This window comes from Anolis sagrei, chromosome 5 (assembly GCF_037176765.1).
Source record: "Anolis sagrei isolate rAnoSag1 chromosome 5, rAnoSag1.mat, whole genome shotgun sequence".
In the NCBI taxonomy this organism is placed as follows: domain Eukaryota; kingdom Metazoa; phylum Chordata; class Lepidosauria; order Squamata; family Dactyloidae; genus Anolis; species Anolis sagrei.
Genome location: NC_090025.1, coordinates 91,144,050 through 91,169,912, shown reverse-complemented (window position 1 = coordinate 91,169,912; position 25,863 = coordinate 91,144,050). Strand labels below are relative to the sequence as shown.

At 42.0% G+C, this 25,863-nt stretch overlaps 1 protein-coding gene and 1 non-coding gene across 2 annotated transcripts in view; both read right to left on the bottom strand.

The window, feature by feature from the left end:
* RASSF8 (Ras association domain family member 8) overlaps nucleotides 1-23,553 on the bottom strand; it is a 124,502-nt gene extending 100,949 nt beyond the window's left edge. The window contains exon 1 of the mRNA XM_067468875.1: nucleotides 23,244-23,553. The gene's annotated coding sequence lies outside the window, so the exon portion shown is untranslated. The remainder of the gene's footprint in view (nucleotides 1-23,243) is intronic.
* Nucleotides 12,635-12,834, bottom strand: LOC132777377 (U2 spliceosomal RNA). The gene has a single exon (XR_010910072.1). It is a non-coding gene; the product is annotated as a U2 spliceosomal RNA (small nuclear RNA).
* Nucleotides 23,554-25,863: the final 2,310 nt, after the last annotated feature.

The window sequence follows — 25,863 nt, the reverse complement described above, 5'->3', positions numbered from 1 at the left end:
ACACAATATTTATAATATGGTTTATTTATTTATTTATTTATTTATTTGCTTTATTTCTATACTGCATTTTTCAGCCCTTAGCAGGCGACTCAATGCGGTTTATTTGTATAATGGTTGTTTATTTGTATAATGTATTAATGTTACGGTATTATTTATTATTGTAACTATTTGATTTTATATTGTGAGCCACCTTTATTTCCCTATTGGAAAGAAAGGAAGGATACAAACGAGACAAACAAACAAGACTTCCAAGTCCCAGCCAACATTAGTAACACATCAGCAGAGTTGCGTTTTTTAGCTGACATCAATTTAACTTTGAATGAGAGACCTCCAAGTCATTATATCCTCAACAGCTCTGCTAAGGTCTTGCCGACTTGGAGCCATGACTTTTTTGACGGAAACCATAGCTCCAAGTCTGCAATGCAGTCTTCCTCTTTGCCTACTGTCTTCTGCCTTACTGAGCATTATTGTATTTTCTAGTGAGTTATGTATTCTCATATGTCTAAAGTAAAACAGCCTAATTTACTTACATGGATTTATCTGCATTGTTATCCATTGTTAATAATAGTGGGGTGAAGTGGCCAACCAGCTCTAAACTCTGCTCAGGATTTCTTCTTAGCTTTAGCCACACCTAACGACAGAAAAATACTATAATCAAGGTAAATGGAGAGATTGAGATTAATATAGTGTAGTGACTCGAGTGCTAGACTAGTATTTTGGGAGCCAAATGCTCACATCCTCACTCTGCCAAGAAAACCTTGGCCAAGTCACACTCTCTCAGTGTTAGATGGCAGCAAAGACAAACTCACTCTGAAGCAATCTTGCCAAGAAAACCTCATGATAGGTTCACCCCAGGGTCACCCTAAGGTTCATTCTACACAGACATATAAAATCCAAATTATCTGCTTTGAACTAGATTATATGGCAGTATATAAGAGATCTGAGTAAGAAACTATTTCAAGACTCTCAAAATAGCAGAAGAGTGTTTGATGCCTTCGACCTAATTGCTGGCACTAGAAAGAAATACTGTGTATAGATTCCCAAGAGATACACTCAATCATACAGCATTACATCAGTTCCTGCCCTTACTGAAACTGAGGTAACACAAAAATGAACATGCGTTAAGAAAATTGATTTACTATCAGCAGCAGTTCTGGCTTTGTCATTAAGGCTATACTTACATATAAACAAATAACCATGAAGGAATTAAAGGTCTGTATCTTGCTGAGGTGTCCTTGTGATTAAAAGAACACAATAGAAGATGGCTATTAGTTTTGCCTCACTTCACGAAGACTATATCAAAGTAAGCCACTGGAGGAAGATGTTGTAAAAAACCCATCTGGAAAGTTTAAGAAGCATCTTCCAAGCCAGCTCAAAGTACATCACATATATTTAAGTATTCATAACATGGCACCAAAAATAAAACGCAGTCATCATCAGGACTCCCTTACGCATTTCCAAAATAAATGTTTTATAGCTGTACAGAAGTTGAGGAAGCAAGGACTGGTTTCTGTCAAAACAAGGCAGTGGCTTGAGATTATGTACTAATAGCACATAGCATTTCCAGATCATTGATCCTGGCCTAGCAAGCTCTTACTTTTCTTTTAAAATAAAAGACTTCATGATATTTATTATTTATTTACTGTATTTGCATACTGCCTTTCTCAGCCAATTGGCGACTCAAAATACATCAGAAGCATGCTATTCATTGACCATGAACACCCCCCCCCTCCAGCACTGCTCTCTTCCCACCTTCTTTAGTAACCCCACATACATGCCCTTAAATACAATTAACTTTACAATAAATATAGGAAATACATCTATATAAATAAAAATGTAATGTTCATTTGTGGGATTAACAGAACTCAAAAACCACTGGACGAATTGACACAAGACACCTAACAACCCAATGTATGTCCTTCACTCAAAAAAAATGATTTTGTCATTTGGGAGTTGTAGTTGCTGGTATTTACAGTTCACCTACAATCAAAGAGAATTCTGAATCCCACCAACGATGGAATTGAACCAAATTTGACACACAGTCTTTCCCATGATCAACAGAAAATACTGGAAGGGTTTGGTGGGCAGTGTCCTTTGGTTTTGAAGTTTTAGTTCACCTACATCCAGAGATCACTATGGACTCAAACAATGATGGATCTGGACCAAACTCCACACAAATACTCAATATGCCCAAATGTGAACACTGCTGGAGTTTGGGGAAAATAGAATCTTGACATTTGGGAGTTGTAGTTGCTGGGATGTATAGTTCACCTACAATCACAGAGCATTCTGAACCCCACCAACGACAGAACTGGGCCAAACCTCCCACACAGAACCCACATGTGGGCCACAGCAACGAGTGGCAGGGGATGGCTAGTAAAGAAATACTAGTCTCTCTCTCTTTCCCCACGCGCCAGGCTAGGGTGGCTGCACTGCGCAGCCTGGCCACTTGCAAGGCCCAATCCCCTCACTTGCCTCACGCTGCCAGTTGGGCCTGGAAAGCAACAGAAGCGACGAGGGCTTCGCGCGAGAACAGGCCGCGCGGTGTAGCCTCCCTTATCCAGCACGCGGGGAGAGAGAGACACACACAGAGAAAAGAAAGGGTTAAAAGGAATAGTATGTAATAAATGTGATAAATCAATAAAATTATTTAAAAAGGGGGGGGGGGGTTAAAAGGAAGCCGTCCTGCGAGAAGCCGGTGGGAGAGTCCAGTTTGCCTTCCCCTCGCCCTGTTCCTCCCATCCCTGTTTTTCCATCCCTTCCCTCCTCTCCCCTTTCCCAAGCCTTACCATGTTATCTCAGGGTTTGCAACCTTTTTCTTTTTTCACTAAAGATTAAAGTTCTTGCAGGGGACAAGCCAACAATGTCTGCTATTTATTTAGACAACCCTGTGCCTTTAAGAAGCCTGCTTTCAAAGCAAACACTCAGGGAAGGAGAGCTGCACTGCTTGCCAGGCCCGATGGGTGGCGGGACGCAGATATATTCCTGGCCTAGATATATTTTCCCGCCATGGAGATGGGCTTCTATTTTTTTTTAATCCATTAAAAATGACGGGGTGCAGCTCTTCTTCCCTGAGTGTTTGCTTTGAAAGCGGGCTTCTTAAAGGTGAAAAAAGAAAAAGGTTGCAAACCCTGAGATAACATGGTAACGACTTTTGCAGAACGGCTTCCTTTTAACCCTTTCTTCTCTGTGTGTGTGTCTCTCTCTCTCCCCGCGCGCTCTGCTTTGGCGCCTTTTCCTTCCTGCCACATCGAGCCCTCATTTGAGCAGCTCCCCATTCTGATGGCGAGGAGGGCGTCCGCGATTAGCAGAGGTGGCGCCGGGTGAGCGTGGCCAGGCAACGGCGGCTTCCCGGGCCCAGAGGCCCCGTCCCTTTTTACTACAGGCATCCATGCCACACAGGAGGGAGAAGCCTGGCCTGGCACGACACCACCCAAAGGAGAGAGAGAAACGCCGCTGAGGCAAGCGGCGAGGGGCTTTGCGCCAGGCCAGGCTGCGCGGGCCAGATAAATGCCCTCGATGGGCCACATATGGCCCGCGGGCCGTAGTTTGAGGACCCCTGTTCTAAGTCAAAGGAATTGACCACAGCAGCCTGTTGTCTTGTTGCAATCACATTCCTTAAGGAAACAAAAACATACCCTTATTGGAACTACCACTTTCACACTCTACTACAATTGCACAATGCTGGATCTTTGTTGATGTAAATTTTGTGATCAGTCCCCTACACAGCCTCCCTTCTTACCCATGTGCACCCTTACCCAGTGCATGAATACTGGTCTATTTTTCTTTTCCCCTCCATTTTGCTGTGACAGTGCAACTGCATAGTTTCAAAGTTTTTGTGAGACTTTCCTCCACTTTTCAATATCAGAACTAAAGGACATTATCACACAAGGAAGAACGATGAAAGAAAAACGAAATTGGATTCAGTGGTGGGTTTTTCCCATCAATGAAAAGGGACAATAATTATTCAAACTCAATGCAACGATGTCAGAGGCACAGTGTTGTGCAATGAGGTTTATCCAAAAGCACTTTTATCTTGCTGTAATTCCACTGTATCAACCTCATGTGATAAAGTCCTAATATTTTTGCAGTATCTTTCAGTAATGAATAGAGAATTAGAGTTGCTGTATTCCTGATACTCTTAAGATTATGATATCTAGGTTGTTTTGGGCAACTGACATAGCCAGTCCCAATCCTTCCCTCCAACTGGTAATAATAATAATAATAATAATAATAATAATAATAATAACAACCACCACCACAACAACAACAATAACAACTTTATTTATATTCCGCTCTATCTCCCCAAAGGGACTCAGGGCGGTAATGCCACTAATTTATCCCAGTTCTCCCCATAACCGGAATCTCTCCCCCAAAATCATTTTATCAGATTCAATCTAAGAACAGCAGTGTACCCTTCACATTTAAGTAAAGGTTTACACCCTCTGCTTTGGGAGAGAACTCTAACCATTGGGTACTACTAGACAGTGCAGAAAATATGGTTTAAGTGCAAATCAACAATAAGGGAGAAACTGGGAGCCCTACCTTGTGTTGAAGGATAGACATACTTATCTGTTGACTGTTAATTTATGCTTTGAGGTGTCTTACAGGATGTTGATACTATTAATAAAGTTATTTAGACCCATTTGGTGTAGGTAAGCTCAAAATTTATGGCATATCCAACATGACAAGAGACCTATATATTGTATTCAAGATGTTTTTAAAAATCCATGGATCTGTCAGGCAACTTAATGTTCCAGCCACCCCTGTTCTACTCTGAATTTAAAATTATACACAAGAAAAGGTCTCTTTCTGCTCATTCCTGTAAATGTAATCCTGGGAGACTCTGGAGCCACAAAAATTGTCTTGGGACTGTGCTTTACCAGCACCAGCCCTACACCAAACTCTAGATATAATTGTTATTTAGGTGTTTTAACGAAGTAGCCTCTCAGATCTTTCATATTAAACACAAACAAACAAGCAAAACCGAGATTCATGAAAGGATTATTGACTCTTGTGTTTACCACCATGTAATTAAGTAAAAGAAAAAACAGTTGTGTGAAACATGTGTGAAAAGGTGGCAATCGTATTAAGGTTAATAAAAAGAATGCACATATCAGCTCTAAAATTGACATTCTTTACCTCTATCCTCCAGGATAACCTCAAAGCTTCAACTGTATTGAATTTCACATGAAAATTTTAAGTGGCCTGAAGATGCCTCAACCTAGTATACTGTCGGAACTCAGATGCCTTAAAGAGCCAGACACAATAATGTAATCAAATCAACAGTTTATTAATTCAAAGTAAACAGGACTCAGAGACACTTCCTTCAGTGTCTCTGGCCAAAACTCAAAGTTCGCGGCAATTTGCAAAAACGAACTTGAAAAACGAACTTAGCAAATAAATCGGATTAAACTGGCAAAAAATCCGGATTAAACAAGAGTTCTAGCAAAATGCACCAAAATCAAACAGTTCAAAGATAAAGCCTAAACAAAAAGCTGTGAAGAGAAGCCGTCGTCCAAAAGCAATCCAAAGTCGAAGAAGTCCTAGTTGAAGATATCGAAATCCAAAAGGCAGCGTTGTCGTCAGAAACAGTCCGTGGTCAAGGAGAGGGGAATTCCGCACTTACGAGAGTCCAAGCCGGTCAGCACATGATGAATACAGCGACCTGCAGTTCCAGGACCCAAGCCCAACAAGAGTAGCAGCAGCAACAAGACCCAAGGCACGTAACCAACACTTTGCCTACTGCAAAGCTCCATTCTTCTAGTGCCTTCCTTTATCCTACAACTCATCATCCGGTGATGAGTTCCCCTCCACCCTCTCCTCATCACTTCAGCTGTCTTGCCCTTTACAGCTGAGCGCCAACACCTATCCCTCCAGACTGCCAATCCCCAGAAAAACCCTCAAACATATCACTAGATGTGGGTTGCATGCACACATTCCTGACTTCTTGCACTTGAGTCCAATCCAAAGGTTCCCCTTCATCCTCACTACTCCCAGACCCATTTACTTCCAGTAAAGCCCATGAAATCCTCATCTTCAGAGGGAGGGCTATGTCCTTTTTCTCGGATGCTCTTCGTCTGACTCCTGCTCTTGAGTAATCCATTTGACACCTCTACTCCCATCTCCCTCCTCACACATTTCACTCTCTGAGAAACCTTCGAAGGAGTCTTCGTGTGTGGGTGACATAAGTATCTCCCAAATTCTCTTCCTTTGTTGTTGTTCTTCTTTCAATATACAATATCAATTATATTCATGGAGGCCTTCTTTTGTATAAGCTACTCGGGCTTGAAGTTTGTAACCTATAACCATCTAAACCTCAGAACATGTATGTGTTGGCCTATAAAAATTGTAACACATAGAAGTAATACCTCTCTGAAGTCAAAATACATAAATTTAAAAACAATCAGATTTTAAAACAAGCTATTTTTCCTGGTAAAAGGCATGCAAACAGTTTTAGCTGGACCTGTTTCTTTACTGCATAGTATTACTATAACCGCTTTGAGTCGCCTGAGGGCTCAGAAAAGCGGTATATAAATGAAATGAAATGAAATAAATAAATAAATAAATACTGTATAGTAGGTTCTCAACCTGTGGAGCCCCAGATGTTTTGGCCTTCAACTCCCAGAAATCCTAACAGCTGGTAAACTGGCTGGGATATCTGGAAGTTGTAGGCCAAAATACCTGGGGATCCAAAGGCTGAGAACCACTGCTGTAGAGTTTGTGTTCTACCACTTTGTTCCACATCTTCATGATCAAGAGACCAAATCCAGGCAATTACTATACAGACGAGTCTCATTTCATTAAGCTTTATCAGTCAAAATAAATCAGCTATATCAGAGAACTGTCCTTCCACAATGACTATTATTCTAAAATTATAAAGCAATTATTCAACAAAATAGATTTTAATATTATTAAGGATTTAAAAGATATGCTCATAAAAACAAACTAAAACTGTGCAAAAACCAAATACCAACTAACCAACAACAAAACTATTGCCACTCCTAATGCTGAAAATAACAAAGATCGATGCCAACAAGAATGATTCATTCTTTTCTGAACCAAGGATTTATTTCTTCTAGTAGTCATGGTAATGACCCTGAAGCTAACACGTAGATATTTCTTTATTTAAAATATCTTTACCTCTCACCTCTTTACCATGGTAGAGAGCCAAAGGTGGATTACACAGAAATAAAGAAGTAGCAATCAACAGGTTAAAAATAGTCAAGAAAAGAGTTGAGAGACTGACGAGCAACCAAGTCAAGTCCTGAGATTTTATAGTTTATCCGAAGGCAACAGTGAGTTTTGCAGAGCTCTTCCAGGAACAAAGAGTAGGATCTGCCCCGTGGAGGGAGAGAGATCCATACACTGTTAAACTGGGCAAAGTCCAGAGTTAGCATTCTTCTGATGTTACAATTATAGCAAAGGGCCAAAAGGGAGGCATGCCAAGATCACATTTGGAGAGTTGGTGGATCCACAGGATCCAAATCATCATCATCATCATCATCATCATCATCATCATCATCCTTTATTTCTACCCCGCCACCATCTCCTCGATGGGGACTCGGAGAGGCTTACATGGGGCCAAGCCCGGACAACATAATACAGCAATAAAATCAAAGCATATACAACATACAACAACAACATTATCAAAATGACATGAAAGAAAAATAAGTAAAAATAAAATAAAATAAACTTTCCAATAAACAAAATCACTATAGTGATGACAATGGGCGGGCCACATATTCCGGATAAAAAACAGTTAACAAACTATGATGAGATAAGATAGGAGCAGGAAATTTATATGGAACTCAAAAACACACAGAGTTGTGAAGCAGAACATCCTATTTGGAGGGCATGAACTCCAAATAGCAGAAAATGTTGAGGGGTGTAAAATATCATGCTGTGCACCTACTCACCAAAGGCGCAGCGGAAAAGCCAGGTTTTGAGATTCTTTTTAAATGTTTCTAGTGAGGGGGCTTTCCTGGTCTCCCCAGGTAAAGAGTTCCAAAGTTGGGGGGCCACAGAAGAGAAGGCTCTCTCTCTTGTGACCACAAGACGAGCCTGTGAGATTGGTAGAGGCAACGAAGGGTCCAGGTTGGTATGGTCACGAAGGTAGGCAGGTCCCAAACTGTTTAGGGCTTTGTAGCCTGTACCTTGAATTGGGACCGGAAAATAAATGGCAGCCAATGGAGCTCCTTAAACAGAGGGGTTGACCGCACCCTGTAGATTGCCCCAGTTATTAATCTGGCTGCCAAACTTTGGACAAGTTGTAGTTTCCGGGCCGTCTTCAAGGGTAGCTCCACGTAAAGAGCATTACAGTAGTCCAGTCTAGAGGTAACTAAGGCATGGACCACCATGGTCAAGTCAGACTTCACGAGGTATGGTCACAGCTGGCGCACAAGTTTTAATTGTGCAAAAGCCCTCCTGGTCACCGCCAACGCCTGCGCATCAAGTGACAGCGCTGAATCCAGGAGGACCCCCCTCTTATTCCCCATGGCACATGCCCAGAATGAAAATATTACACAAACATTGCAATCAGATCATAGGTGCCATCTCACTGCAAGTAATGGAAAGGGGAAATAATACTTCTTTACAATATTGGGACTCATACCTTACTCTTCCACTCTGCCAGCACAAGCAAACCATGGAGGAAAATGTTTTCTCCACCTCCCTCTTCCTACGTGCCCAAAGCACTTTCCTCCCAAACTGCTCCATCAATTAAGACTACTGGAACTTGCTGCTTCAATGAACAGACAGGAAGGTGGCATAGAAACATATCTCTGGAGAAAGTTCCAAACCCTGGACATTACCACCTACTACTTACCATTAAAAAGGAGTCTTTTAGATGCCATGAGACGATCCTTCATAGGGTTACAGTTTATAGTTTATGGACTTTCAAACTAAAACCCAAATGAACTTCTAGGAGCCAGTGCAATTCTTTCCTTACCTATAAATCTGGACGTGCAGAAATAACTTGGATCTCCTGCTCAATACTTATATAGAACCTATTTCGTCTCAAGATGGGATTTTGTTAATTTCATCACTCCTGCCTTTCAGAAGCAAGGCCCAGAGAACAGCCAGAGGGCATACAATGCTGATAAATTATTACTGTTATGGAGCTCTCTACCCAATTAGTTTGTTGCACAGGAACCTAAGAGCCCCACATAAGGAGCCAGCCATAAGGGATAAGAAATGTAAGGAAAACGAAGGAGGACAGCAACCTACTCTCTGCTTAAATGTGTCCTTAAACAAAAGCTAACTGAACTTGTTTGCCTGCTAACAGGAGTCAACAAACCTGTCTGTCCAAGTGCCCAGCACCTTTTAAGTGATCTTAAAATAGGATTTCACCAGTTAGTTCCGCTAGGCTAGTTCAAAATCATTCATTTAGCCTTAAGCACCCATACACTGCCAGAGCACAATCCCATCACACCTACCTATTATGACCATTATCTGAGAACCCAAACTATTTTGCACTAATACAAATCACAGCCTAAAACTCTGAGGCAACGCAAAGAAATTTCACATAGAGAGAAGCTTAGCTCTATGGCTACAAAACAAAAAAGTTACCAAGGAAAAGAGGGATCTGCATTGGTAAAATCAACCAGGTAAAAAAAATTTTCAAAATGCAGGTAAGTGCTACCAAAATAGTAATATTATTACTATTGCTCAAGAAAAAGGACATCAGACAATCTGCAAAGAAAAGTAGATTCTAAACCGAGGTATTAAAACCCTGGATAGTTATCCACAATACCACTTGGTTTTCTGTATCAATTACAGCAGGCGCATTCTGAAGGATAGAGAATTTAATAAAAAGGCGTTATTTTAAAAAAATAGCATTTTTTATTTTCAGTTTTTCACTTGCACAGGGGTCCTGTGACCCTAATCCCAGTAAATGTACAGGGTCGACTGTACAATGAACAAAGGACAAATCAACTGCAGTAATCCAGTGTTAGGAATGTGCAATATTGGGAACCTGAGTTTTAAAAATTGTTACAAAAGACAAGCTTATCCCAGAAGATAGGGAGGAAACATAGAAGGAGAAATGTTGAGATACCCATGTGTACCAATTTTGAACGCTTTTCTGTCGGAATCATAAACAAATTGTAAGAAATGGAAGATTTCATCAAGAAACAAAATAAATGATGAGAAATACAGCAAACAACAAGAAAGTTTGCTTCTCATGTACTCCCTTTCAAAACAATGTTTTTATTATTATTATTATTATTATTATTATTATTATTATTTATATCCCGCTTTTTCTCTCCACAAGGTGACTCAAAGTGGTTTACATTAAAAGCATTTCAATACCATTTAAAATCTATAAACATACAAACATTAAAACAGAATTACACATCTGAAATCCACAAGTATGTGGACAATTTCTACAGAAAGGAGGAAACCATGAAAATGAACAAAATTTGGCTACCAGTATTTAAAAAACTCTAAAATTAGGACAATAAATAAAGAACAACACTCAGAAAACAGGGGAATTCCAAACATTAAACAATCAGGGCCGTCTCCCAACAAAGGAATCCCCCAGGCAGGAATCAGCGAGGACATGAAGCTGCAAAACTTTGCAATGCTACTCAAGGTGATTAATTGCAACCTTCACATTTGCCTCCAACAGACAAGAGTTCTTTCTCTCACCTGGACCTTCCACAGATCTTTAAACCTCCCTTGCTGAGTTTCCAATATACCTCACAAGCTCTGAGGATGACTGCCATAGATGTAGGTGAAACATCAGGAGAGAATGCTTCTGGACCATGGCCATACTGCCCAGAAAAATCACAGCAACCCAGCAATGAATCTCTTTCTAATCTTATTTTGCTTACACAGGGCTATGGAATTGGATCATTAAATGAAAACTTTCCATCATTCCCTATTTTCTTCTCTTGTGATTCCCCCTCCTCCATTCTCTCTCTCTCCCCCCATTCTGCTTTTTTTTCCTCCCCCCCCCCATTCTGCTTTTCCCCCCCCCTTCATTTTCACTTATCTCATTTCAATCATACAATTTCAATAAGATTGCTACAAACAATAGCCTATAATGTCACAAAATTCATTTAGAAATTTTAGTTCCTGTATGCAAAAGTTATGGTATATCACTTTGCGGACTGCAGGCCTTGATTGGGAATGGGAAGGCAAAAAGAATATGGTGTTTAATGTTTATGTTTATCTATATTGGAACATTTTTAATTATGTTGTGTGCCATTCTGCATCCCAAACCTGAGAAAAAGCTGGGGTAAGTCTAACAATTTCAAACACTTCTACAGGACTATTCAACACAAATATAGTTCTACACAAACCATTATATTTTTTCACATCAGTAGTAGAGCAATGTCCAATTTTCACAAGATTGTTTTAAACAATTGTATGTAGACAGATGAAGATAGAGACAAGGTATAATCTCCCTAAAAATATGATTCAAAACACAGTCATAACACAATAGAACAGAATGTAACCTTTCTTTTCTTTGCACAAGAAAGCAGTTTGAGAGCTGGGTCTTTAAGGGGATCCTAAGGATCAATTTCCAGACGTGGTGGTTTCTTAACTTTCTCTGTACGTAGGACATATCAGATGCCATTCAAGAAAAATACACTAACAGCTGGATGGGACAGATCAATTAAACCAAGGCCTCTTTTCCCTCTTGCCTCAGCTTTCCCTCCCAGCCTTCCTTTGAAGTTTGTGCTATTGAGAAATCAGCAACAGCTGAGCAACACGTGTTATCATATAATGCTGAATGCAAGGACAATATTTCACAGCTAGATGCTTTGTTTCTTTATCCTGGATTGCAAGAAAGAATTACAATGCCTTTTGTTAAAGATAATCTTATTTTTGAGTACATTATATGAGTAAGTAGGAAAAGCTAATTTTAAAAATACTATGACTTGATTAAACAAACTACTAAGTCTAATACAACAACCCATTTCCCCGCCCCATTCTACTCTCTATTTTATCCCTCAAGGTTTACAGACTACGCATGATTTCTGAAATACATCTGAAGTGGTGAGAGCACTTTATATTGGCAACGCACAGGAGGCCATGTAATGGAAGTCAGGACATAGTACTTCCATTCCAAAACTGGAAAAAAAGCCTCCAGCTGGCTTCCCAAGTGTATGGACAAGATGAGATTCAAGAATAAATACTGCTATCTTACCCACCTGTATTGTTAATTTTAATGCTGTGGTAGCTCTCCAAAACATTTTTTCCAATGCACATCTAAGAATTTCATTCATGAGAATTCATATTACAGCCACAGGTATCTATCTTGCTCACACTGTCACAAGTGGAAATTGAACGTTTATTTTGAAAAAGGAGTTACACATCATTTTAGTCCCATTTCCTACATCCATGTGGCATATATACATTTAGGACCTTATCACATTAGGAAATACTCAATTCCTGAGACTGTTTGAGAATGATTTCGGACAGGTCCCATCCCATCAATATTCTGTCGGAATCCGTCTGCAAAGCGTCGCAGAAATGGATTATTTGCAGATAGAATTCTAATCATGTTTTTTGAAATACTAAGGATTCTTCCATTGCTGAAGCCCTGTTTTTGTGAGTGATAGGAAAATCTGTATTCATCCCATCAGCAACAATACTTTTTAAAAGATCATAGAGTGATGTAGGGGATGTTTTGAATGGACTAGGAGAAGCCAGCCATCCATGGTGTGATGAGTCAATGCACAATATTTTCAAATAATAAGAATCATAATAATAAGGTGTGATGAGGAAAGTATGCATCCTGTCTCAATACAGGATGCATCCAATCCTCAAAAAAGATAGGAACAGATACTACACTTGATCTTAGCCAAAAGGCCGAGAAGCAACTGGAAACTATTTCATGACTTTATGATCGATTTGCAAGAACAGACAAAATGTTAGACACAGATCACTTCTAATAATTAAAACTACAATTAAAAACGAGAAGAAGACAGGAAGAAAGAAAAGAAAGAAGAAGGGAGAAGCCATAAGGAGAGAAATTACATCAATGACAAAAATCATACAGCGCGGAGAAGGAGATTCGGGAGTCAACAACAACCCCCACCCCTAACCTTACATCTCTTACCTAAAGCCATTTCTGCATGTCCCCAACCCAACCTGATAGATTCATACCTTAGTTTTCCCCCAATCATACCTAAAGTTTTTCCTTAGGACCATATCCCATCCCCCTTTAAACACACACCCCCTTCCCTAAGTTTTTATCTAGGTAAACACTGAAATGCATTCAATAAAATTATTTTTTTAAATAAAATAATTAATAATAAAATAAAATAAAATAATTTAATAATCTCTTAGGGATGCCTATGTTCATTGAATGAAATAGGTTTATGATCTGCAAGTTCAGACTGTCTAGCTGTGAACAGTGACAGAGATGTAGCACAGTAAAATGAGCCATGAATAGTCAAATTAGCACAAATTGTTCTCTTTGAACACTGAAGGCAAAAGAAGAGTACTGTATATATTTGAGTATAAGCCTAGTTTTTCAGCCCTTTTTAGGTTGAAAAAAACCCTCCCCCAGCTTATACTCAAGTGAGGGTTCTGCTGGGCAGGTGTGGTGCTGAAAGAAGGGCTTCTTTCAGCCCCACGCCTTCCTCCCAGGACCCTCACATCAACCCAGTTCCCCTTCCTCTCTTTCACTTGCACAGCACAGGCCTTCCTCTCCTCCTCTATCATCACAGCACATGTCTTCCTCTCCTCCTCGGTGCGAATCTTTTCCACTTTCCCTTATTCATACAGCATTTTCCTCAAAATGTATAGTTAAAATAAACTATAGTGATTATTGGAAGGATGCGTAACCACAATTACACTGAAGAAGGTTAGAAGAATAATTTAATCAGAGTTGGTCAGTCTTCTCTGAAATGACAGTTTTAGGTAATATTCATAAACATTTAACCTAATTATGCCTCAATTAATGTAATGTTATTGGTATCTATTTTTATTTTGAAATTTACCAATAGCTGTTACATTTCCCTCCCTCGGCTTCTACTTGAGTTTTCCCAGTTTTTTGTGGTAAAATCAGATGCCTCGGCTTATACTCAAGTATATTGAATGTAGTCCCTTCGACTTCCAAGCAAGAGTGCTTTGGAGAACACTACTGTATCTCAATTTCTATATCTGCCAGTCTAGCACCCTCCAAGTGAACTGGGTACCACAGTGCTTCTCAACCTGTGGGTCCCCAGGTGTTTTGGCCTACAACTCCCAGAAATCCCAGCCAGTTTGCCATCTGTTAGGATTTCTGGGAGTTGAAGGCCAAAACACCTGGGGACCCACAGGTTGAGAACCACTGGGTAGCATCTCCCATTATTTGTATCTGTCCTTAATTTTGATGAGTAAAAACTACCTCCAGGTAGGAATGCAATCCTGATGAGCCTCCAGCACAATTAAAGAGAGTTAAGACAATCCAAGGATTAGCAATGCTCACTTCCAACAATTTCAGTCATTTGTACTGCTGATTCTACTTGTTTGCTGCAGATAATAGCAAATCGTCAGCCTTCCATAGCAACTGCACCTCTGTAAAAATCTCTGAACCCATTAGCAGCAAATTATTAATTTTCTATTGAAAAGATGTCCAAAGACATTTGACTATTTTTTAAGAATATAAAGAAGGCTTTTGAGAATCCAACAGAGCTTGAGTTGCTTCAGCATTGCATTTCCGTCACCGGCTCACAAACAGAATGTAGATTGGTCAAAACCGAGAGAAAGCATTCATGAAGATTGATGCTGTTCTTTATCTCAGTGCATGGTATTAAAGTATTTCTCAGTTATTGTAGTCCATATTTATTTATTGTGTCATCCGCAACCAGAACATTGTATTACATTTCTAACAGAACAAAACAAACAAACAGATAAAAATTTAAAAAAACACAAATTTTGCAGACTTGGTAGCTGATTAAATGTCCTTTGACCAGTATCTGGCCACTTGGAGTGCCTCTGGTGTTGCCGCAAGAAGGTCCTCCATCGTGCATGTGGCAGGGCTCAGGTTGCATTGCAGCAGGTGGTCAGTGGTTTGCTCTTCTCCACACTCGCACGTCGTGGATTCCACTTTGTAGCCCCATTTCTTAAGATTGGGTCTGCATCTCGTGGTGCCAGAGCGCAGTCTGTTCAGCGCCTTCCAAGTCGTCCCGTCTTCTGAGTGCCCAGGGGGGAGTCTCTCATCTGGTATCACCCATGGATTGAGGTGCTGGGTTTGAGCCTGCCACTTTTGAACTCTCGCTTGCTGAGGTGTTCCAGCGAGTGTCTCTTAGATCTAAGAAAACTATTTCTTGATTTAAGTTGTTGATTGTAGTCCATAACCACCAGTAATAGTATCATTTTCAGCACTGTCTTAGTGAAACTAGGAGTTTAGCAATCACAAGCATACTTCCAGCAGTTATGAATGGGAATTGATAGCTGGAATTATTACAACCAGAAATAAATATTCAGTATATTCTACTAGCAATGTTCAGGAAGTAAAAGCAACACATTTATAATGCCAAAATTCAAAGAACCGATGAAACCTACCCACCTCATTATACACTGAAGTTACCCAATCATATGACTCAGAAGGAGCCCTACTTGCACAGCCATAAGGGCTGACCCAGAATTCCCCCAGACTGGCACACGCTGACTACACAAGTCTATTCAAGAAGTAGGAGGAACAAAACCATGGAAAAAAGCAAATAGAAGGATCTTGGGGTAGCTGCCAAATATATGATATACTAAAGAAAAATACTGTTAAGAGTTTAAACACAACATGTCTCTCTCACTTAAAAAGTTTCCAACACTGAGGCACTCACTATTAAAAGTCACTATTTTTTTTAGGAATTTAAAATATGCACTAAACAGTTTACTTTTTTCTCTAAATCACAAGACTGTTTTCCTTTTGTGTTAACAAAACTCACTTCCATGCGTTGCCCTTTGCAATGATGTTCAGGTAAGTCTCCAAAAGTTCTATAATTTATGCACTTGTTACGGAAAATACGTCTCTTTGGTGTGTCCAAACCAGATGTATGGATGGATCAGGATATGTAAAATATGACATTGTGGCAGGTGCCTCAATAAAACAGAGATGAACTCGCTCAGAATCACCATTAATGCACAAATTATAAATGGGTCAGGATGGGTCAGGAACGTACTGGAAAGAAGGAATGGGAAAGTGTACTTCAAACTACATTCAGGTGCAACACTTCCACTGTAAACAGCCATTTGTACTTCCATGGGGTGGGTGAGGGTATGCATTCCTACCTTCAATGCTGTGAGCATAGGAAAGTGCATCCCCACCCACCTCCTCAGGCTATAGGCCTATCAGTGTGCCTTATCTAGATCTGGGTAAAGGCCAGAGTAACTTTTAGTTTCACACTGTTGCTTAAATGAACTAGATATAGTGCTCCAGAAAACATGAAACTCTCCTGCCCCTGTGCATGCAAAGATCACATATGAGACTAACCTAAGGGGGATCAACCATATTGGAAGAAATGTGGATGGAGGAACAAGTCCTGAGAAATTACAACCTTGGATTGTGTGATTTTAATAATGTAATTGTTTTAGATGTTTATAATGTTTTGGTTTTTAACGTAAATGTTTACCAACTGTATGTTATTTTAAGGCAGGGGTCCTTAAACTTTTTAAACAGAGGGCCAGGTCACAGTACCTCAAACTGTTGGAGTGCCGGATTATAATTTGAAAAAAGCATGAATGAATTCCTATGCATATTGCACATATCTTATTTGTAGTCCGAAAACAGTTAAAAACAATACAATAATTAAAATGAAGAACAATTTTAACAAATATAAACTTACTCGTATTTCAATAGGAAGTGTGGGTTTGCTTTTGGCTGATGAGATAGGATTATTTTTATTGTCATGTGCTTTCAAGTCGTTTCAGACTTAGGTTGACCCTGAGCGAGGGCCGTATCCGGCCCTTGGGCCTTATTATTATTATTATTATTAACTTTATTTGTACCCCACTAGCATCTCCCGAAGGACTCAATGTGGCTTACAAAGGCCAAGGCCTCAATACACAACGTAACAATACAACCTAAAGCAAATTAAAACAGTGAAAGCAATATTAAACAACAAAACAACAAGCAATAAACAATACACCAAAAACACAATAAAACTGGCCGGGCCAGAGTAATGGGTACAGAATTAAAAGTGCTGATGTGACAGTTTGAGGGCCCCTGTTTTAAGGCATTGAATTGTTGTTGATGTATGAGGCCACTCTGAGTCGGGGTTGAGAACGGCGGGGTACAAATGTGGCAAATAAATAAATGTATTTATTTATTTACAGTATTTGTATACCGCTTTTATCACCCCAAGGGGGACTCTGGTAGGTTCTGTAGGTTGTTCTAAAGCAGTGGCTCCAACCAGATGTTTTGGACTTCAATTCCCAGAAATCCTAACAGCTGGTAAACTGGCTGGGAGTTGTAAACCAAAACACTTGGGGACTCACAAGTTGAGAACCACTGTTCTAAAGTCTAATTTGTATGTAAGTCGGAAAAGAACATTTTTAAAGCATAACTACAGTTACCTATCTATCTATCTATCTATCTATCTATCCATCCATCCATCCATCTATCCATTATAGGGTTTGTTTTGCTGTCTGTGCCCCTGGTCAGAAGATTTCAGCTCACTTTCTGTCCCTGTGATAATTTTGAAAAATTTAGCTTGTTGTGTAAATAAGGATTGCTGACCACCCACATCAGTACACAACACAGCTCTTATCCAATGAACTTTAAAGATGCAAGTGTGCTCTGTGTTCCAAAGGTCTAGTCCAGGCACTCTCAAACTGCGGCCCTCCAGCTGTTTGGGCCTTCAACTCCCAGAATTCCTGACGACTGAACAGACTGGCTAGGGCTTCTGGGAGTTGGAGGCCCAAACAGCTGGAGGGCCGCAGTTTGAGGATGTCTGGTCTAGTCGGTGGGTTAAGGATCAGATTCCCTTTAATTCTTCACATGTATTATACCTGTAACTCTTTTTACGAAAAAGATACAGGTAGTCCCCATGTAACGAACCAGATAGGTTCTATAGGTTTGTTCTTAAGTATAATTTGTATGTAAGTAGGAACATAGAATCATAGAATCACAGAGTTGGAAGACACAACGGCTAGGAAACATGAACTGTATTTGCACTATTTTCATAGAATCCTTGAGTTGGAAGAGACCTCGTGAGCCAACCAGTCCAACCCCCTGCAAAGAAGCAGGAAAATCCCATTCAAAGCACCCTTGACAAATAGCCATCCAGCCTCTGCTTAAAAGCCTCCAAAGAAGGAGCCTCCACCACACTCTGGAGCAGAAGAGCTCTCACAGTCAGGAAGTTCTTTCTCATGTTCAGGTGGAATCTCCTTTCCTGTAGTTTGAAGCCATTGTTCCGCGTCCTAGTCTCCAGGGCGGCAAAAAACAAACTTGCTCCCTCCTCCTTATGACTTCCTCTCACATATTTATAAATGGCCATCATGTCTCCTCTCAGCCTTCTTTTCTTCAGGGTAAACATGCCTAGCTCTTTAAGATGCTCCTCATAGGACTTGCTCTCCAGACCCTTGGTCATTTTGGTTACTCTCCTCTGGACACATTCCAGCTTGTCAACATCTCCCTTTAATTGTGATGCCCAGAATTGGAAACAGTATTCCAGGTGTGGTCTGACTAAGGCAGGGTAGAGGGGTAGCATGACTTCCCTGCATCTAGATCAGTGGTTCTCAACCTGGGGTCCCCAGATGTTTTTGGCTTTCAACTCCCAGAAATCCTAACAGCTGGTAAACTGGCTGGGATTTCTGAGAATTGTAGGCCAAAAACATCTGGGGACCCCAGGTTGAGAACTACTGATCTAGATACTACACTCCTATTTATGCAGGCAAAAATCCCATTGGCTCTTTTGCCACCTCATGACATTGTTGGCTCATGTTTAACTTGTTGCCCACAAGGACTCCAAGATCTTTTTCACAGCTACATTGTAAAGTGTAATTCTAGATAGATAGATAGATAGATAGATAGATATGTTTTGGATAGAATAGGATTAACACCCCTGTGATGTTTGTTTTGCTGTCTGTGCCCTGGTCAGAAGATTTCACCTCACTTTCTGTTCCTATGAGAATTAAAGTTTAAAAAACGTGGCTTTTTGTGGAAACAAGGATTTGTGATAAAGCTTCTTTGGAACATTTTAAGCAGAGGCTGGATGGCCATCTGTCAGGGGTCCTTTGAATGCAATTTTTCTGCTTTTTGGCTGGACTGGATGGCCCATGAGGTCTCTTCCAACTCTATGATTCTGTGATTCAGTGGAGACACCTTAGAATCATAGAATCATAGAGTTAGAATCATAGAGTTCTTGGCAGTCCAACCCCCTGTCAAGAAGGACAATTGCATTCAAAGCACCCCCAACAGATGGCCATCTAGCCTCTGTTTAAAAACTTCCAAAGAAGGAGCCTCCACCACACTCCGGGGCAGAGAGTTCCACTGCTGAATGGCTCTCAGTCAGGAAGTTCTTCCTCATGTTCAGATGGAATCTCCTTTCTTCCGCGTCCTAGTCTCCAGGACAGCAGAAAACAAACTTGCTGGAGACTACAAACTCTCTTGCAGGAGTGAATTTCCCTTCCGAAGGGTAGATTTCTCTCACTTCCTGTTGCTCCCCCCTGTTTTTAACAACGAGTTGGATGTAAGTCGGATGTTTTGAACTCAGGGACTGCCTGTATAGTCAGCTGGAAACTCCAGTGCCTTTGCAGAAATCAATATAGGTAGTAATTCACTTACTCCCTCTTCACAGTCCACTGTGCATTTAAGTTTAACTGGTCGTAAGGCTCCCTAAGCATGATGGGAGCAGCACAAAGCAGCCTCCATAACTTCATGGAACAGATGCAGAGCCTGTTTTCGTCATATTTTTTCTTCCCTGACCTCTCCCATCTCGACATAGACATGCTCTCTCGTTTGCCCTCCTTGATGCAGGATGCGGAGTGGAGAAATGCCACTGGGGGTTTTTCTAAAGTGAAACTCCCCACATTGCATATTGATGAGTAAACCTAACTCTGTCCCACAAGCCATGTCAGCTCGCGATTTAGAGAAGGGCTCTGCTGGTGGTCGCACAAAATGACACCCCAGACTGAGGAAACATTTTTCCCCTGCTGCAGAGGATTAGGATTTCAGAGGCATGCATGCGCAGTTGTGCTCACAAACTTTGTCCGATCATCAGTCAGTCATGGAAATGGTGGGCACCGATTTTTACAAAACAAGAAACACCTCGTCACTACTCTGAAGACTAGATTGAAACACCATTTTAAAGTTGGACTAAACCACATGGATTCAAACACAGCCTTGTCACAATTCTTCCTCCTTCCACATTATTTATTTATTTACTGCTCTATCTCCCCGGGAGGACTCAGGGCAGTTTCCAAACAACATCATCAAAACATACAGAGTCACAACATAAGCATGGAATTACCCAACAACACATAAATATTAATAGAAAAAATCCTGCCTGCTCTTCATGTCTATTTGTTAGGGCATGGAAAAGCAATGGGTCAGAACAATTAAAAGGCTGGGTCAAGACTGATACAAATTGAAATAAGATGGGACCAGCATTTGGGTACAGTACTGTAATAGGTAAAACGACAAAAGTGGGAACAAAAGCTATTTCCAGGAGCCTGTTAGAATGACCAGAGTACTATATAGGGGGCTAGGTTGTGTCCGGACAGTGTCTGGACTGAGCTAGCACTGGTCACTCTCGAAGATTTGCTGAAACCACCAAGTCTTCAAACTCTTATGAAAAGAGAGGAGGGATGGGGCCTGTCTTATTTCCCTTGGAAAGGCGTTCCAGAGGCCAGGTGGGGGGGGGGGGCACCACTGAGAAGGCCTTCTCTCTCGTCCCCACCAACCATGGTTGTGACGGAGGTGGGAGCGAGAGGAGGGCCTCCTCCTCAGATCTTAGAATTTGCGCCGGTTCATAGATTCAGATGCGATTGCAAAGATAGGTGGGGACCGAACCGTTAAGAAAAAATAACAGTACAGTGAGGCCACTGCATTGGTTTGCATTACAGGAAGGAAATGTACATCTGCTTACATATAACCCAGAACATCAAGGCAGATAACCCACAATATCTGCTTTGAACTGGATTATCTGAGTCCACACTGCCATAGAATCCTGCTCAATGTGGATTTTTATACAGCTGTGTGGAAGGGCCCCCAGAAAAGCCCCTCAATCCACTCAAACATTAGAAAACAGATGGATCCTCAGTGTTTGTGCATGCTCATTAGAAGGAAGTCCTAATGAAGTCAATAGGTAAGCTTGCCAACCTAGTATTGTTCTTAATTTTTTTTTTTACATTTTTATTGTATCAGACATAGAAAGATACAATCTTCAAAATCAGCAATCAAAATACCAGTATTTTCCCAAATCCCACCACCACCCATCCACATCTCCCCCCTCCCCCCGCCCAGGAACAGTTTACTACTTTTGCTATTCTTATTACAATTGTTCAATCACGAGGTTAGTCTTATTTAACTCCTTATACTTATCTTTCCCCTTTATTCTGGAAATGAGACCCTTCCATTTTGCCTCCCATGTCCTTCTGATTTGGCCCGTCCTATAGTAAGTTTTCTTTCACTAATCTATCTTTCTTTCTTTCTTTCTATATATAAATACTCTGTACGTAATGAGTACCTTAAAAACAAAAGAACCAATGAACGAAATCACAGCAAATTTGGCAACAAAACATCTTACAACACAAGGAGTGACCATCACTCAAAAAATTATGATTTTGTCATTTGGGAGATGTAGTTGCTGGGATTTATAGTTCACCTACAATCAAAGAGCATTCTGAACTCCACCAACGATGGAATTGAACCAAACTTGGCACACAGAACTCCCATGACCAAAGGAAAATACTAGAATTGTTTGGTGGGCATTGACCTTGAGTTTGGGAGTTGTAGTCCACCTACATCCAGAGAGCACTGTGGACTCAAACAATGATGGATCTGGACCAAACTTGGCACAAGCACTCAATACGCCCAAATATGAACACAGATGGAGTTTGGGGGAAATAGACCTTGATATTTGGGAGTTGTAGTCACTGGGATTCACAGTTCACCTACAATCAAAGAGCATCCTGAACCCCACGAACGACAGAATCGGGGCAAACTTTCCACACAGAACCCCCATGACCAACAGAAAATACTTAAGGCCATCCAATCCAACTCCCTTCTTCAGGGCAAGAAAACGTAATCAAAGTCCTCCTGACAAAAAGCCACCCAACCATAGATAGATATAGATAGATAGATATGATTCACACACACAGCGAGAGAGATAGTATTATAGATTTGAAAGGGACCCTTAAAGAAGGATAATGATATCTTGCATGTTCCAGGATGGGCAAACCAGGCACTCTCCACATCAACAATGACAAAGAAACAACAAGAAGTACTGTTTACCCACAAGTATAAAGGAATTACATATATTAGAAACCAACACTTTCTCGTTACTTTATTTTCCAGATCAACAGACTGGGCCACAGCAACGTGTGGCAGGGGACAGCTAGTATGTGTGTGTGTGTGGTTTTGAGCATGCACTGTAATGTAAATTTTGTTTTTTGGCTTTTGAAGTCCCTTCTGCTGTGTTTTTATGAGTGATTGTCACTCGTTGGCCTGATATGTGTTTTGTGTCCAAATTTGGTGTCAATTCGTCCAGTGGTGTTTGAGTTATGTTACTCCCACAAATTACATTTTTATTTATATAGATATTGTTCTTATTTTAAAGAAATGTGTGTGGGGGAGGGGGTGGCTTAAGAATATATTTGTGTTGACCAAAAGGGGCTGTTTGGGGTTCTTTTCAACGGATTGTGCTGCCAGTTTCATAATTTATGACTTTAAAAAAAGTAACAAGTTTGGGAAATCAGGCTGACGTTTGAAGACATCCTGAGTTGATGCATTAACTTCCTAGTAAACCTAAGCAGGCTGCCTGCTATGGGTGGACCAAGTGAAGGGGGGAGGGAGGAGGAATGATGCTGAGGCCGAAAATTGGGGGGGGGGGGGGGGACGGTAAAACAAGCCGTCAAGGAGGCAAAGCGGAAGACAAGTCGGAAAGAGGGGAGGACTTGAGGAATGAGAGGAAACCCTGCAAGAAAGCAGCTGAGGAAGGAAGGAATGCTGGAGGCGGGGAGGGGGAAAGAGAGAGAGAGAGAGAGAGGAGCCCAAAAGAGCAGGAGAAGGGAGGGAAGGAAGGAAGCGAGGAGAGGCAGCGGTGAAGGGAAGGGACGCCAACGCCGAAGTTTGTACATACGGGCTTCTCTGGCTACGGCTCCATCCGCGGCTGGGGTTCCTCTCCTCTCTGCAGTCGCCGCTGCGGGCTTGCCTCCGCCCCTTCCCCAGCCAAGGAAGCTCGCGCCCTGCTTGCCTCCCTGACTGGATTCCTTGCCTCGCGCTCTCTCTCTCTCTCGCGCGCGCGCGCCCAATCTCTCTCGCTGAGTTGGCTGCAGGCAACGGAGTTTGGAGCTGGCCTCCTGGCCCCGCCCCCGCCTGGCTGCGTCTTTGGAGCTCTTCCCCGACGGTCCGCCTGCCTTCTCCTCCAGGAGGGACCGAAAGGGAGGCGTGGGAGCTCTTAAAGCCGCAGCAGCAGCAGCATCCGCATCCGTCGCAGGAGGAAGAGGAGGGGGCCAGGCCTTCCCTCCGCTCCTGCCGGCGGAGGGGAGGCGCGCGCCCATGGGCGCCTGCTGCACGAGGTCAAGCTCTCCCTCCCGGTCACTGATCCCGGCTGGGAGGCACCTAGAACAAGCCAGGCACCCGCAGAGAATCATCGCTGGGGAGATTTGGGGGGGGGGGGGGAGGTAGACTGTAGAGAAAATTCATACACACATATAGGAATGTGCAGGGCCGTAGCCAGAAAAAAATTTCGGGGAGGGTTGACAATTTCAGGGGGGGGGGTTAAAATTTCAGTGGGGGGGTTTGAAAATTTCAGGGAGGGTTGAAATTTTCGGGGGGGGGGGGTTGAAACCTACCTCCTAGCTCACGCTGAAGCAAAGAGCACAGCAGGGGGAAAAGCAACCTTCAATAGTCTGCAGCTCCACCCCTGTCAACCACCTCCACCAAGTCTGGCCTCCTTAATGAGAGCATTCAACAGACACACCCCACCCAACTTGGTTGCTTCACTACATCCGCTATTGCTGAAAGTAATGACAGTGTGAATAAATTGTCAATATTTGCTTGAGATAGTGCTTACAGTTCTGGAGGGACTCTTAATTTTTTGCATCTCATAGACCTAGCATGGGGATTTTTTTAACCAGTTAAAATTCATGAGTAAACCAGGTTTTTTAAAAAAATCTGAAACATTTCGGGGGGGGGGGATTGAACCCCTAAAACCACCCCCTCGCTACAGGCCTGGGAATGTGTGTATATTCTTTTGGGAGGGGGAGGGGGGAAGTTTGGTAATATCGGTTTGGTGATGTGCAGGCCTGTAGCGAGGGGGTGGCTTTAGGGGTTCAACCCCCCTCCCCCCAAATGTTTCAGATTTTTTTAAAAAAACCTGGTTTACTCATGAATTTTAATTGTTTAACCCAATCCCCTTTTTATCTTGTATGCAGAACACATCATGCGATGTGCGGGGCTTGATGAATGCAAGGCTGGGGTGAAAATTGCTGGAAGAAACATTAACAACCTCAGATATGCAGATGACACCACTCTGATGGCCGAAAGCGAGGAGGAGCTGAGGAGCCTTCTAATCAAGGTGAAAGAAAAGCTGGGTTGCAGCTAAACATAAAAAAAACCAAGATTATGGCAACAAGAATGATTGACAACTGGAAAATAGAGGGAGAAAATGTGGAGGCCATAGAATCATAGAATCATAGAATCAAAGAGTTGGAAGAGACCTCATGGGCCATCCAGTCCAACCCCCTGCCAAGAAGCAGGAATATTGCATTCAAATCATCCCTGACAGATGGCCATCCAGCCTCTGTTTAAAAGCTTCCAAAGAAGGAGCCTCCACCACACTCCTGGGCAGAGAGTTCCACTGCTGAACGGCTCTCACAGGAAGTTCTTCCTCATGTTCAGATGGAATCTCCTCTCTTGTAGTTTGAAGCCATTGCTCCGCGTCCTAGTCTCCAAGGAAGCAGAAAACAAGCTTGCTCCCTCCTCCCTGTGGCTTCCTCTCACATATTTATACATGGCTATCATGTCTCCTCTCAGCCTTCTCTTCTTCAGGCTAAACATGCCCAGTTCCCTAAGCCGCTCCTCATAGGGCTTGTTCTCCAGACCCTTGATCATTTTAGTCGCCCTCCTCTGGACACATTCCAGCTTGTCAATATCTCTCTCCATAACATACTTTGTATTTCTAGGCGCAAAGATCACTGCAGATGCAGACTGTAGCCAGGAAATCAGAAGACGCTTACTTCTTGGGAGGAGAGCAATGTCCAGTCTCAATAAAATAGTGAAGAGTAGAGACATCAGACTGGCAACAAAGATCCGCCTAGTCAAAGCCATGGTATTCCCTGTAGTAACCTACGGATGTGAGAGCTGGACCTTAGGGAAGGCTGAGCGAAGGAAGATCGATGCTTTTGAGCTGTGGTGTTGGAGGAAAGTTCTGAGAGTGCCTTGGACTGCGAGAAGATCCAACCAGTCCATCCTCCAGGAAATAAAGCCCGACTGCTCACTGGAGGGAAGGATACTAGAGACAAAGTTGAAGTACTTTGGCCACATCATGAGGAGACAGCAAAGCCTAGAGAAGACAATTATGCTGGGGAAAGTGGAAGGCAAAAGGAAGAGGGGCCAACCAAGGGCAAGATGGATGGATGGCATCCTTGAAGCGACTGGACTGACCTTGAAAGAGCTGGGGGTGCTGACGGCCGACAGGGAGCTCTGGCGTGGGCTGGTCCATGAGGTCACGAAGAGTTGGAGATGACTGAACGAAT